The sequence below is a fragment of the Mirounga angustirostris genome, unplaced genomic scaffold (genome assembly GCF_029215605.1).
Source record: "Mirounga angustirostris isolate CCGP_5_RB_7025 unplaced genomic scaffold, mMirAng1.0.hap1 SCAF_4, whole genome shotgun sequence".
NCBI classification, from domain to species: domain Eukaryota; kingdom Metazoa; phylum Chordata; class Mammalia; order Carnivora; family Phocidae; genus Mirounga; species Mirounga angustirostris.
This window is the reverse complement of record NW_026991712.1, coordinates 140,528,518-140,542,490: the sequence shown is the minus strand read 5'-3', so window position 1 is coordinate 140,542,490 and position 13,973 is coordinate 140,528,518. Positions and strand designations below refer to the sequence as shown.

The following is a 13,973-nucleotide window of genomic DNA, read 5'->3' as shown; positions in this document are numbered from 1 at the left end:
GCGTGATACCTACTGTTCATCTGAAATAACCACATGCTAGCAAATGACATCCCTTTATTTTTCCCTTTATTTATTCTTTATCATTTAACTTTATTACAGGCAGGCAGAGCCTGGTCTCTATTAGAGTGACAAGAACTATTTCCTTAATTACTGTACAGACTGTAGTAATATTCTGGCAAATCCTGTACTATTCAATCAAGCGAGATTCAATACAAAAAAAAAAAAGCTGATTGCCAAAATCAGACATTTGTTAAGTGAAAAACATTATGTAGGGCCTTATTAGCATAAGTGCCTACAGTGACATTCTACTTCTTGAAGTTTACAGCTCTCAGGGAGCACTTCTTGCTGGAAGTTCTATTTAAAAATTACGTAGGGATTACGATACTCGCATCTACCTGATAGGGGAAAACGAGAAAGGCGAGTGGGTCATTTTAGAAATCACAACTTTTAAGCTAATTGCAATTTCTAAAGTAAACCTAATGGGACTGCAGAAAACAAGAACATCTCTAATCTAATCTTGGCAGCGTTGTGATTTCAAACTGCTCAGCCACACAAAGTATATTCACTTTCCCTTTGTGTGGGCATGCATATTTACCCTCACCAGGGATCCTTCTCTGGGCTTTGGTCATGTACTGCAGCACTCATGATTGATGAATTATTGTCAAAGACAAACTAATTTTTTTTTTTTTTTACTGAAACAACTTTTTATGGAGCACAATTTTTTTTTCCGAGGGAGAAATGCAGATTTAGCATTCCAGTTTTTTGTGAAGAGGTTAAGGAGGATGGTCTCATAGAAATGGTGAATGAGAGCAAACGAGAAAGCAACCACAAGTGATTGACTTGAATTAAGGGTAAATGTATGCAAATTTTTTGGCCTTAAAGCTGTCTTCTGAGGAAAAAGCCAATGCTATGGATTGTCTTTCAGAAGTTAAGATGCCTATCACCCAGTTGTTTTGCCTTTTACTTAGAACACCAGAAGGAAATACTTCCAACTAATCCAAAATGTCACTGCTAAAGAAAAATTGAGTACATACGCCCATGATGACCACAAAGCATGGAAATATTTTCCCATTTTTTTATCTTTTCTAAACTGTTAAGACAATTTCTTGATCTCTCTCCCCACACTTCCAAAAACCTTCCTCGTCTTTGGATCCTCATGATCTCATCTACAATACAGACGAGGAATCCTTACTGAATCCATTTCAACACCTGAAAAGACTTACAACTTGCAGGTACTTCTCTGTAATGAAATGTACATCCTCCTGATTCAAGTGTATTAAAGTATGTCAGCACTTAATTGATAAACCTCATCAATATTGTACTTTAATTCATGGTAGTCTACCTTTGATCCCAAAAAGAAAAGAAAGCACACATAGGAAACATCAGACAAAAGATCTGCTGGAAATAGGAAAAAATTACTGTTAATTCTGAGTGGTGGGTATAAGGATGTCTGATGTTTCGTCTATTTTTCTTTTTTTTTTTTTTAAGATTTTATTTATTTATTCATGAGAGAGAGAGAGAGGCAGAGCGAGAAGCAGGCTCCCAAGGAGCAGGGAGCCCGATGCGGGACTCAATCCCAGGACCCTGAGATCATGACCTGAGCCGAAGGCAGACGCTTAACCATCTGAGCCACCCAGGCACCCCTCGTCTATTTTTCTGTATTTGGAATGCTTTATAATTTTTAAATTGCTTTTCTAAAGAAAAATAAAGCTAAAGAAATTCCCAGGTACTCAAATCTAAATGAAGAAATGAAAAGGAAGAGGAAGAATTGCACAGCATTTTTCTTTTCCGGGGCAGTAAGTTGAAGAAAACTCTGAACTGCTGTTGCATTGGAGGGACGGTGATCTAGGGGGTCCCTGGGAGCAATATTCTTATTCCACTGAAGGAGGTGAGCCAAGATACTTATAAGCTCTAGAGAACCTTTAACACAGGAAGCTATTTATCATAACAAGGTTGGTTGATACTGTTCCCATACTGAACCAATTAGGTTCGCCTATTTCGTCATACTTCATAACTTGGGATGATAGGTTTCCAAGTATGGTACAGTGTAGTAATTGAATTTTGATCAAACACACATGGCCCATAACCCAGTATGTGAAATTTTCAGAACAGTTCACAGCTTTTAAATATCCAGTCAACATGTTGCCAAAAGTACAGGATGTACTTGATGCAAGGGGGAGAGTAGGGGAGGGCTGACTCTTGGTAGAGCTGTAAAACAAATATTTTTGTTCTTGTTCTCTTCTTATTTTTCAAACAGCAGTGGAGAAAGGCCGTGGGATATCATATCATAACTCAAGTCTTCCTTTTGCTTGCTCCATGTGCATAAACATCTTTGAGTCTCATTTCAGATTTTTTTTTTTTGCATGAAACTATTTTCATGTCCCAGGCCTGTTACACATGACCTGCTAGCGTTTCTCATTGCAGCACTACCCAGAGTATTTCTTGACTCCCTACTATGTGTTAGGTACTGGTACACAGGTGCACTCTTCTGAATAAAGAGAGATGGTCCCTGCCTTCATGTGATCTACTGTGGATGGGAAGACAGGCATAAATTGAATAAAAACATCAATAACTTTTATCACTGTAAACATGTGATAACTAACATAAAGAAAAAGTAGAGCATCAGGAGGAACAAAAATGGGGATCTCCATAAGCAGGAGAAATGGAGTGGGGAAGAGAAGCAGGGAACACATCTCCAAGAAAGTGCCATTGAAATCAATTTCTGAAAGATGAGAACTAATCCAAGGGAGTGGATGAGTATTCCCAGGAGAAGTAAGCACACAGATAAGACTTGAAGTAGGCAAGACTTGGGCAAGTTCAAGGATCTGAAGGCTAGTGTATTCAGCGAGAAAGAAGCTAAAAAGATAGGGGAGAGCCAGATCAAACTTTGTCATGTGAAGAATTATGCTAAGACTATGTAAGGATTATGCAGCCACTCAAAGGTGGTAGGCCACGGGTTGACATGATGGGAGGCAGGCAAGACAAGAAGCAGAAAGACGAACTAGAAGACTTTGACTATTGTCCAGATGGGAAGTGATAGTGGCTTAGAATGGGACAATGGCAGAGGTGAAGAACAATGAACAAATATAAGCAATATTTTGGAGAAGAAGTGACATAACTTGGTGATAACTGGACAAGGGACCTGAGGGAAAGGAAGCTTCCAAGCACACGTCCAGGTTTGTGGCTTCAGCAACTTAATGAATAAAGTCTAATAAATAGCAACCTGTTAGCGTAACTCGTAAGAGTACCCCAAAGTGATAGGAGAACTATATCACTCCCACAGACTCCCATGTCTGCAGTGATATTCTGCTCTCCTTGGATTGTGTAGGAACAGATGCATTAATCAGATGGTGGGGATACAGAAATTTTCCACCTACATGCACATCAAACTTTTCTTACCATAAGCAGGAGAATGTCTCTCAGATGGGAAAATCAGACTTTAATATAAACTTAAGATGTTTACTCTCAGCTCTACAGACACGGTCAAAGATGTCTGGCTGTTGAACTAGGAGAACCTGAAAAAAAAAAATTGCTCCTTTGAATATATTTAAAAACCAAGCATGTTTCTTTATTCATTCAACAGATTTTCCTAAGCATTTTTAGTATGAGGGGTATGAGGTAAAAACGATGTGTTCCCTGCCTTTGCAAAGAGTATATTGTCAGGAGAGAAAGAGGCAAAAAAAAAAAAAAAAAAAAAAAGTCTAATACAGTGCAGTATGTTATATAGCTCAAACAATAGAGTTATATATTTTTTTTAAGATTTTATTTATTTACTTGAGAGACAGAGAATGAGAGACAGAGAGCATGAGAGGGAGGAGGGTCAGAGGGAGAAGCAGACTCCCTGCCGAGCAGGGAGCCCGATGCGGGACTCGATCCCGGGACTCCAGGATCATGACCTGAGCCGAAGGCAGTCGCTTAACCAACTGAGCCACCCAGGCGCCCAATAGAGTTATATTTAACAGATGACAGGATTATTAATTTTACGGGGGTGTGGGGGACCATAGCCATGGGCATGGCTATGAAGGACTTCAGAGAGGTTGCATTTAAGACAAGTCTTAAAGGACAAACAGGAGTTTGCTAAGCAAAGAAGAGGATAGGGGAGATAGTCTGAGAGGATGCAACAGCACAAGCCAAGGCATGAGGGTCCCAAAGAACACTGGGTACTCAGGACTAGAGCCCTCAGGGTGTCTGATCCAAACTGGAAGTCATCCTTCCATTCTGAAGTCTGAAAAACGCTACCTGTCTAGTCTGATTTATCTGCTATCGCTTGACCCAGACAGAGAATTCTAATTTGTACAGACCCAAATCAACAAAACCTCTTCATGTGACTACCGCCTGAACATTGCCCGGTGTTCATGAGAGTTTGAGGTTGACCTGTGGAGATGGGTGGTCCTCTCTCCCACAATCATAATCAGTCCAAGAGCTTGGCCACGGCCACAAGACCCAGCTTTTACTGTACCTAGAAAGACACGGCCGTGGCCCAAGGCAACGCCAATGTGGCCTGAAGAATGCAGATAATAGAACGTTTCTGACGCTTCGCCGGGCAAACCGGGACAGCTGCCTTTGGACGGCAGTCAGGCATAGTGAGTGACCGCCACCCAAAAAACTAAATAAAGTATGTGTGTGTGTGCATGTGTGATCTTTACTTTTTTTTTTTTAATAGCTGTTCAGACAGGCCTTAGAGAGGGAGCCGGCAGCTTCAGCTGGAGGCTGCTCCCCCACCTGTCTCCAGGCACTGCAAACACAGCTGTGTAAGGAGCCGGGCAAAGCTTCCAAGGAAAGAAATGGTACGATCCGGTGGGGAAGCGCCTTTCTCACCAACCCGCTTGGGACGCGGCCTGTCTGGCGACTGCAAAAAATACACAGTAAGTGAAACCATTCGAGACCCAGCTCAACGGCCATTTAAAACTATCTGTTAAAAAAGGATGAGACGGAGCCCTCGAGCCCACGTTCCGGTTTGCTCCTTGCGTCCCGAGGGCGCGGAGAGACGACTCGGGCACTACCACAGAGCTCGTGGCTCGTGCCACCAAACCCAGAACTGGCCGGCGAAGTACCTAGAAACTTCATTTGTATCTCTCCAGGCTGAAAAGCGCAGGCATTTTAGAAGTTCAACTCTTTAGGAAAGTCAGCAGGGGCAAGATTTCAGCAGACGCTGGTCCAAATGTTAGCGGTTCTCGAGCGGTCAGGGGTCGGCCGCTCCCCACCCAGAGGGGAGATTCGAGGAGGGAAAGCCACGAGTCGCTTTAGCAGATGAAAACCAAAGCAAGGAGGTATTTTCGGTATCATTTTAATCACAAAATAGCACGAACGCGGTCTGTGCCTGCGTGCTACCCAAACGTCGATTTGAATACCACTGAACGCTAGTTTGAACATTTCCATTTTTGTAATTTGCTTTCCTTTGTGAAGCCAAGACTTGAGAGGGAGCTGGCAGCCGTCTCCAAGTCTGGCACGACTTCACCTCAGACGCACTCGGTTGGTTTGGATGTTGAGGGAGACCGCACAAGAGAGAAGGGGAGAGGGAGCCCGCGAGCCTCGGCCGGGGCTGCCCGGCGAGCAGCGTCCGCCGCGCAGCCGGGCTCTGGCTCCACCTGCAGGAATCGGAAGGCACGCGGCGTAGATGCCCCGCGTCGGCACGAAGCGGGTGGGGGTGGGGCTGGGGGTGGGGCTGGGGGCGGGGGTGGGGACCGACCACCGCGGGGAAAGGGGGCGGCGGTCCCAGCGGGCGCGGCGGGAAGGAGCGGGAGGTACGGATCTCCATCACCGAGCAAGGGCGGCGGGCCAGACTCAGGACAGGAATTTGGATTTGGAGGAGAAAAGACATCAAGCCCTTCCTCCAACCTATGCTCGTTAAACGTAAGCCCCATTTGAGGGCCAAGGCTGTATTTGGTTCTCGTTCAGACGCGGCACCTAGCATGCGCTCAACTACTGAATACATGGATGGGCAAATCCACTCTATCAAACAACAGAGACGGAAAGTGATCCCCCCCCCAAAAAAAAACAACTCTTTTTTTTTCAGGTGTATTTATGAGTTGTCAAGCATTTTGTTAATGGCTAGTAATTGCTACTAAAATCCTGCACTATCTGCACTAATACAGTGTTCCGCCTCCAAGGCGTGCAGCACCAAGAACCACTCCTTTCATCCGATGCCCTTATTTTGCAGATGAGCAAACAGAAGTATGGAGAGGAGCTCCCCTTCCTGCCCCCGCCCCGCCACAGCCGCAGTCAGCCAGTTTGTTGGTGATAGAAATGGTTTGGAGCGAAGTTTTCCTAACCTCTCTGGTGTCTCTAAAGCAAGAGAATTATCCTGCTTTACTGTAGATTGGCCTGCATGGATCCGCTCAGCTGATCGGCTATCTCAGGAGGAAATTGGCTTCCCCTCCTACCTGTTGTCCTGTCCTGAGCTTCTGTCCCAGCTTCTGCTCTGGGCCAAGGCAGCTGCTCATGCTGCTTTACTCCAAATATCAAATGCTGCCTGGAGCTGATGCCAACCCGTTGCAAAACTTATGAATTCATTTTTTCAAGGCTAAAGGACAGAATCTTTGAGCTTGTGGGTTTGTAATCTACAAACAGGCAGGTGCTTTGTTTTAGCAACACAGGTGTCTTATATCCAGTATCCAGCGCATCTACTTATCCAAAGTGCTTAATAAGCAGTCACTGAGTTTCCCAGTGATAGTTACAGATGAAGATGGTGTTTACCAATTGAAAAGGAATTTTTGCTGTAGGCAGTTAGGGCTCAGTTTCCAAATGAAGTGAAGACTTTATTGTGAATGACTCCATTTGAGCTATGTCAAATGAGTATGATCCAGGGAAAGTTGGAGATCAAAAGATCCAGATTCTAACCACAACCCATTTATAAAATGGAAGTAATACTGTCATAACCTCTGAAAGGATTAGAAATGAATCATTATTACAGTAATAATCACAATATTAATAATAGCTTTGAACTATATTAGTGCTTACTACGTTCCAGGCTCTCTGCTAAGCCCTGTAAGTACATTACCTAATTCATCCTCACAACAGCTCCATGTGGGTTACAATTATCATCCCCATTTTACAGAAGGAGAAAACTGAAGCTCAGAGAGGTTTAAATACTCACCCATGGGGGATGCCTGGGTGGCTCAGTCGTTAAGCGTCTGCCTTCGGTTCAGGTCATGATCCCAGGGTGCTGGGATCGAGTCCCACATTGGGCTCCCTGCTCAGTGGGGAGTCAGCCCCCCACTCCACTCGTGCTCTCCCTCTACCTCTCGCCCTACCTCTGTCTGAAATAAATGGATGAAATCTTTTAAAAATAAGGAAATAAATACCCACGGTAACAGCTCACAGTGGGGAGGCCAGTATCGGTACCCAAATCCTACCTGACTCCAGACTCCTAAGCACTACGTTATACGATAAATACCTATTGGCAACTTCCATGCTAGTGACATTCAAATCTCTATCTCTAGTTCTGACTTCTCATGGGAACTCTATCCTTTTATTTCCAATTACTGAAAGAATATCATTAATTATATATTTCACTACTGTTTAAAAGGGCCTAAGCCAAACTCCTTCCTTCTTTTCGTAAGCATTCACTGAGAATCATCCATGTTCAGACCCCCAAGCTCAATCTAGGACAGCAGTTCTCAACTGGGGGACATTTGGCAATGTCTGAAAACTTTTTTGGTTGTCACAATTGGGGTGAGGGGATGCTGCTGGCTTCTAGGAAATCGAGACTATGAGTGCTGCTCAATAGCCTGCAATACACATGACATCTCCCACAACGAAGAATTATTCAGCCCAAAATGTCAATAGTGCTGAGGTTGAGAAACCCTGGCTTAGGAGTATGAAGATGAATCAGACAGATGCCATCATCCATCATCTGATGCAGGAGATGGATGTGTAAATTTGCAGCACAAAGTTTGCATAGATAACTGTGTGGCGACATGGAATAAATGCCCCTCATCCATAGAGTCCATAAAGAGCTGTGGGGTTTACTATGGGCTGGGGAAGGCTTGGTGGAGGAGGTGGCACTTGAGCCAGGCACGAAGAAGAGGTAAGATCCGGAGTCCAGATAAAAGAACAAACGTGCACAGGGCACAGGTGGACTTCAGGAATGCTGGTTGATTTTCATTGGAGCAGAGGATGTGTGAAGAGGAGTAGTGGACAAAAGGAGGTAACGTTGTGTTGGGGCCAGATCAAAGCCTTGAGCAGAGAGAAAGACTTCCGGACTTTGTGAGTAATAGGAAGCTCATCTCACATTTTCACACAGACGAACGTTCCGGGGAGATGAATCTAGCAGCTGAATGAAAATGGATTGCAGATAATCGGAGCTGGAGAGGAAGCCATGTTGTAACACTACGCCATACACCTTAATGTAAAAAAAAAAACAAACCCAACAGTTGAGTAATTATTATAAGTCAAAGCTACAGCATAGATAACCTTACTTAGCGCTCCGCATTGGCATGGGGATTTCCCTATTTTACAGAAAAGGGGACAGCCTTAGCCTGGATAGGAAGTAGCAGAATCAGGATCCGACTACCAAAACCTCTGCTCCTAACTGCTTTGTGGGCTGGGTGCACGGTTGGGATTCTTAACCTGTTGACAAAGCAGACTGTTCTCTCTAAGGCAGGCAATAAAACAAGGCAGCCCAGACCCCCACTGGGAATGGGAAGGTCTGGGACAAACAGCCTCAGGAAATCGGCTTCTCCTTGGCAGTCAGAGCTGACTGTAGGGAGAAAGGGATATTTCTCTGAGCTGATTTTAGGGGTCTGGGGAGCATAGGCATGTGCCTTATTACAAACACATCTAACAATAGATTCTCCCAATCTCTTTGGATTTATATCGGTTCTTCCCAGGGAGGATGGTACATGAGAGCAGAAATGGGGCATGGCTTGGGGCGTCCAAAGCAAGGATTGAGCTTCTACTGTCAGGCCTCTCCTGCTTGATGAGGTAGCAAGCAGAAAGATATAAAGTGGGGGAGGGACGCCTGGGTGGCTCAGTCGGTTGACCGTCTGCCTTCGGCTCAGGTCATGATCCCAGGGTCCTGGGATCAAGTCCCGCATCGGGCTCCCTGCTTCTCCCTCTGCTTCTGCCTCTCTCTCTCTCTATCTTTCATGAATAAATAAATAAAATCTTTAAAAAAATAATAATAATAAAAAGATATAAAGTGGGGGATAGAAAGGCTGTGACTCAAAAATTCCTTGCTTAGTTGGCTCCTGAACAGATTGCTAACAGGATCCAGGTGTGTGCTCTGGTTTTGTTTTAGAGCCTTTTGGCCCGAAGCAGGGGAGGAGAGGAAAGGTGTTGACTGTATCTGTAGGCAGAGGGGGTGGCAGCACCAGAATTGGGGAGGTGCCAACAGAGGCAGGGCCATACATGTTGGTTGGCACCTGTGGCCCTGGGGGGAGCCTTTGGTGGCTGAGAGCACCAACCTTCATCCTGAAAGAAGATTCATTACAAGGAGCTAGAGAAGTAAGAAACAAAATGGTGGCCACCACCAAGTAACCAAGGACGGGTAGTAGGAGTACACGGGAGAGCCTTCTTGAAGACTTCTAGGACCATGTGAAAGGAACGGAGATGGTGGACATTCTCACACAACAGGCAGGGAAAGAGTCAGAGAGACTTCGACGGCATGCAATGGCATCCCTGCGGTTCTGTATGACTCCATTGCAGGATAACTTTAAACTACTTTGGAAAGCTTGTGATCTACAGTTTAAAGGTCAAAGGTGCCAGGATCCCAGGGTTCCAACTGTTCTTTCTAAAATCTCACAGCTTTGGGCGCCTGGGTGGCTCAGTTGGTTAAGCGACTGCCTTCGGCTCAGGTCATGATCCTGGAGTCCCTGGATCGAGTCCCGCATCAGGCTCCCTGCTCGGCGGGGAGTCTGCTTCTCCCTCTGACCCTCCCCCCTCTCATGTGCTCACTCTCATTCTCTCTCTCTCAAATAAATAAATAAAATATTTAAAAAAAATAAAATAAAATAAAATCTCACAGCTTTAAAGAAACATAAATTCTTGCCACAATCTCACATTTTGACATTCTAATATGGAGACTTTAAAAAAAAAATTAGGATACAGTCTCTTCTCTAGACTTGATCTCTTCAAGGTCGGGATTGACTCTGTAGCACTAAACTCAAGAGATGCTCAAGAAGTGTCTGCTGAGTTTAACTCAGGACACCATTGTCCCAAACATCAAGAGTAGTCACTAAATGCATTAATATAATTTTTAAATCCAAATTTTATGTTCACCTAGTTAAAAAAAAAAAAAAAGAAAAAAGGGCAGCCTAACCTTACGCATCAATATGCCTGTTTTCGCAAAGCCTTTGCCTACAGGCTGTAAGTTGTCCTAATACTAAGACCAAATGCCAAAAATCAAATGTTTTTTCCTTGAGAAAATCTGGAAGAGGCAATTATACTAAAACACACCACTCAGAAGTTCCTGTTTTTGCTTGTTAGACCTCTTCCAACCAGTGTCCTGAGAAAAGAGTCAAAACCAGAAATCAAAGCTCTCATTCCTATGGACTCCCCATTTTGTTGCCGTACATGAGATATTCCTGATGAAAATGAGGATTGAGATTAAGCATAGCACAGCTATCAGCGCTTGAAGGTCTCCACACAACGGAAAACGTCCCTGGTCACTTCACACACACCCCACACTTCAAACTAGCTTGCTTGAACCCAACCTGGGGACAATATATGACTTAACCTTGAAGCATCGGGTGGGACTAGAACTTTCATCAGGTGGTCGACGACCCTCACTAGGTTAGCACCCTCGGAGGGAACAGGTAGCCTATTGTGGGTATCCTATGAACCCCTTACTGAATACAAATCATGGTGCCGATGGAATCTCAGCACAGAAAACCTGAAGTCTGAGTGAGCTGGAATGGTTTCAGCCCCGACATTATGTGGCTTTTTAGCACTTCCTCACTGCAACATCAATCCAGATCTGTCCACGTGGTCAGGGTATCCTGAGCAGCCCACGAAAATGCCTGCCTCCAAAGGCTATTTATAGGCACCAAAGTCCTTGCCCCTAATGAGTTTCCAGTGGGGACAGTGCCTTCTTGTTAGATTGTCAATGTTTACATTTCTCTGATCTTTTCTTGTACTTTCCGTTGAGCAGCCATTGCTGCAGCCACCTGAGCATGGAACAGGCAAATAACTGAAACGGATTTGGTAAGTGTACTGGAGAAGGAAGCTGTATGTTTATGGACTACCGTACTTTTCATGGTCATGCATAATGGACCAGGCACTTTTCCACCCACCTGCTTATGCCACCCCAGTGAACACGAAATTTACATACCTGGAAGAAAACAGTATTTTCTGAAACATTAATAATAAATGCAGAAAATGTGTCTGTTTTGAGTAAACATCTCCAAGGCTTCACCTTGCACCATTCTACTTTGGTTAGAGGTATCTACCATGTTGCCCTCTTATCTTCCTTCTAAAGTACACTGGCGGTCATTGAAATGGCCCTTCTTCAATCAAGAATCAGTGTTTTGTAAAACAGCAATGAGAAATCCCTGTCTGAGGGGGCAGGCAACGTTGAAAGTTCTTAGAATAAAGTAGCTGTAGAGCAGAAAGCTTAGCAACCAGGTTGTACTAACAGAGGTATGATGTTCAGAAGGAGGGGAGCAATAGTCCCTGCCTCCTTGGGGCCTGACACACCCCGTAAGAAACATTTTTTAGGGCACCTGGGTGGCTCAGTTGGTTAAGCAACTGCCTTCGGCTCAGGTCATGACCCCGGAGTCCCGGGATCGAGTCCCACATCAGGCTCCCGGCTCATCGGATAGTCTGCTTCTCCCTCTGACCCTCTCCCCTCTCATGCTGTTTCTCATTCTCTCTCTCTCTCAAATAAATAAATAAAATCTTTAAAAAAGAAAAACATTTTTTTTAAATTTTTTTTTTTTTTAAGATTTTATTTATTTGCGAGAGAGACAATGACAGACAGAGAGCATGAGAGGGAGGAGGGTCAGAGGGAGAAGCAGACTCCCCGCCAAGCAGGGAGCCTGATGTGGGACTCGATCCAGGGACTCCAGGATCATGACCCGAGCCGAAGGCAGTCGCTTAACCAACTGAGCCACCCAGGCGCCCAGAAAAACATTTTTTTAATGTCATACTATAGAGGGATAATATCAGGCATGTGAAGCTGGTAAACATTCTTGAAAGGAAGGCGAATGGCAGTAGCTAATATTCATAGAGTCCTTACTAAGGACTGGGCACGGCACTTGACACTATATTTTATCTTCATAACAACCTGATGAGGAGATTATCATTATTCTGTGCATTTTACAAATAAAGAAACTCAGGGGGGGCGCCTGGGTGGCTCAGTCGTTAAGCGTCTGCCTTCGGCTCAGGTCGTGATCCCAGGGTCAGGGGATCGAGCCCCACATGGGGCTCCCTGCTCCGCGGGAAGCCTGCTTCTCTCTCTCCCACTCCCCCTGCTTGTGTTCCCTCTCTCGCTGTGTCTCTCTCTGTCAAAATAAATAAATAAAATCTTTAAAAAAAAAGAAAGAAAGAAACTCAGGGTCATGCAGACTGTAAGGGGAGGAACTAGAACGACACTGGTTCTTTTGGACTCCGATGGACCCTCAGAGTAGGCAGTGGGTGTATTTTCAGTGCGTCTTGCTAGAAATGATTGGTGAGTATGACAATGAAGTCATGGCCACTGTGCGTGCACGCGCGCATATGAGTGTGTATGCACATGTGCATTAGTCTTGTTTCACCAGTTGGAACACACACTCTACGAAGGCAATGACTATATAAATTATTCACATATTTACTTCTCAGGCCTAGTAGCACTGGACACATGGTAGGTCTTTCTTACTGCTTTTGCTGAATAAAATAACTAATTTCAAAATGCTTCAAAAACCAATTCACACATCAGATTACTGAGAATGTGGGGAGAAAAGGACATTCTGGGGAAAAGAATTGTTACAGTCCTTTTAGAAGACATTTTGGCAATAATTATCAAAATGTGAAATGTGTGAACCCCTTGACCAAAGTTATACATCTAGAAAACTATCCAATCTATTCTACAAAAAAACTGATAGATACACACAAATATTTTATACATGTATATACACACAAAGATATACACATATATGAAGATATATATGCATGTATACACATAAAGGCATATATAAACTTATGTGCAAAGATATATATATACACAAATGTATACAAAAATATGTGTAGTGTGTATGTGTCTGTGTATTCATTACAATTCTGTTTGTATTGGCAAAATAAAATGGGAACAACCTAAATGTCCATCAATAGGAGAATGATTTCTTTTACATTATGGTATAACCATATAATGCAATACTATGTAGCCATTAAAATACAGGAATAGATGTATTTGGTTAACAATTCTTTCCGTTTAGATCTACAGAAATAGCAATTTCATATGATTCAAATTAATGTATGTATAGACATGAAACATTTCTAAGCATGTTGGTAATTGGAAGCAAGTTACAGAACAGTACATATCGATGTTAAAAATATAAGAAATGATGGGCGCCTGGGTGGCTTAGTTGGTTGAGCGACTGCCTTCGGCTCAGGTCATGATCCTGGAGTCCCTGGATCGAGTCCCGCATCGGGCTCCCTGCTCAGCGGGGGGTCTGCTTCTCCCTCTGACCCTCTTCCCTCTTGTGCTGTCTCTCACTCTCTCTCTCAAATAAATAAAATCTTTAAAAAAAAAATGTAAGAAATGAAAATATAATGCTCATAGATTGGAAGAACAAATATTGTGAAGATGTCAATGCTACCTAGAGCAATCTACACATTTAATGAAATCCCTAGCAAAATACCATCAACTTTTTTCAAAGAAATGGAACAAATAATCCTAAAATTTGTATGGAACCAGAAAAGACCCCAAATAGCCAGAGGAATATTGAAAAAGAAAAGCAAAGCTGGCGGCATCACAATTCCAGACTTCAAGCTCTATTACAAAGCTGTCATCATCAAGACAGTATGGTACTGGTACAAAAACAGACACATAGATC

The 13,973-nt window shown here is 43.8% G+C and overlaps 1 long non-coding RNA gene across 2 annotated transcripts in view; it reads right to left on the bottom strand.

The window, feature by feature from the left end:
• LOC123859547 (uncharacterized) overlaps positions 1-6,515 on the bottom strand; it is a 109,378-nt gene extending 102,863 nt beyond the window's left edge. Inside the window, exons 1-2 of one of the 2 annotated variants that reach the window (XR_010410920.1) lie at positions 6,384-6,515; positions 3,400-3,515 (exon numbers count right to left, since the gene is read on the bottom strand). This is a non-coding gene — a long non-coding RNA (uncharacterized LOC123859547). The remainder of the gene's footprint in view (positions 1-3,399; positions 3,516-6,383) is intronic. The other variant, XR_010410919.1, reaches the window with a different exon arrangement.
• Positions 6,516-13,973: the final 7,458 nt, after the last annotated feature.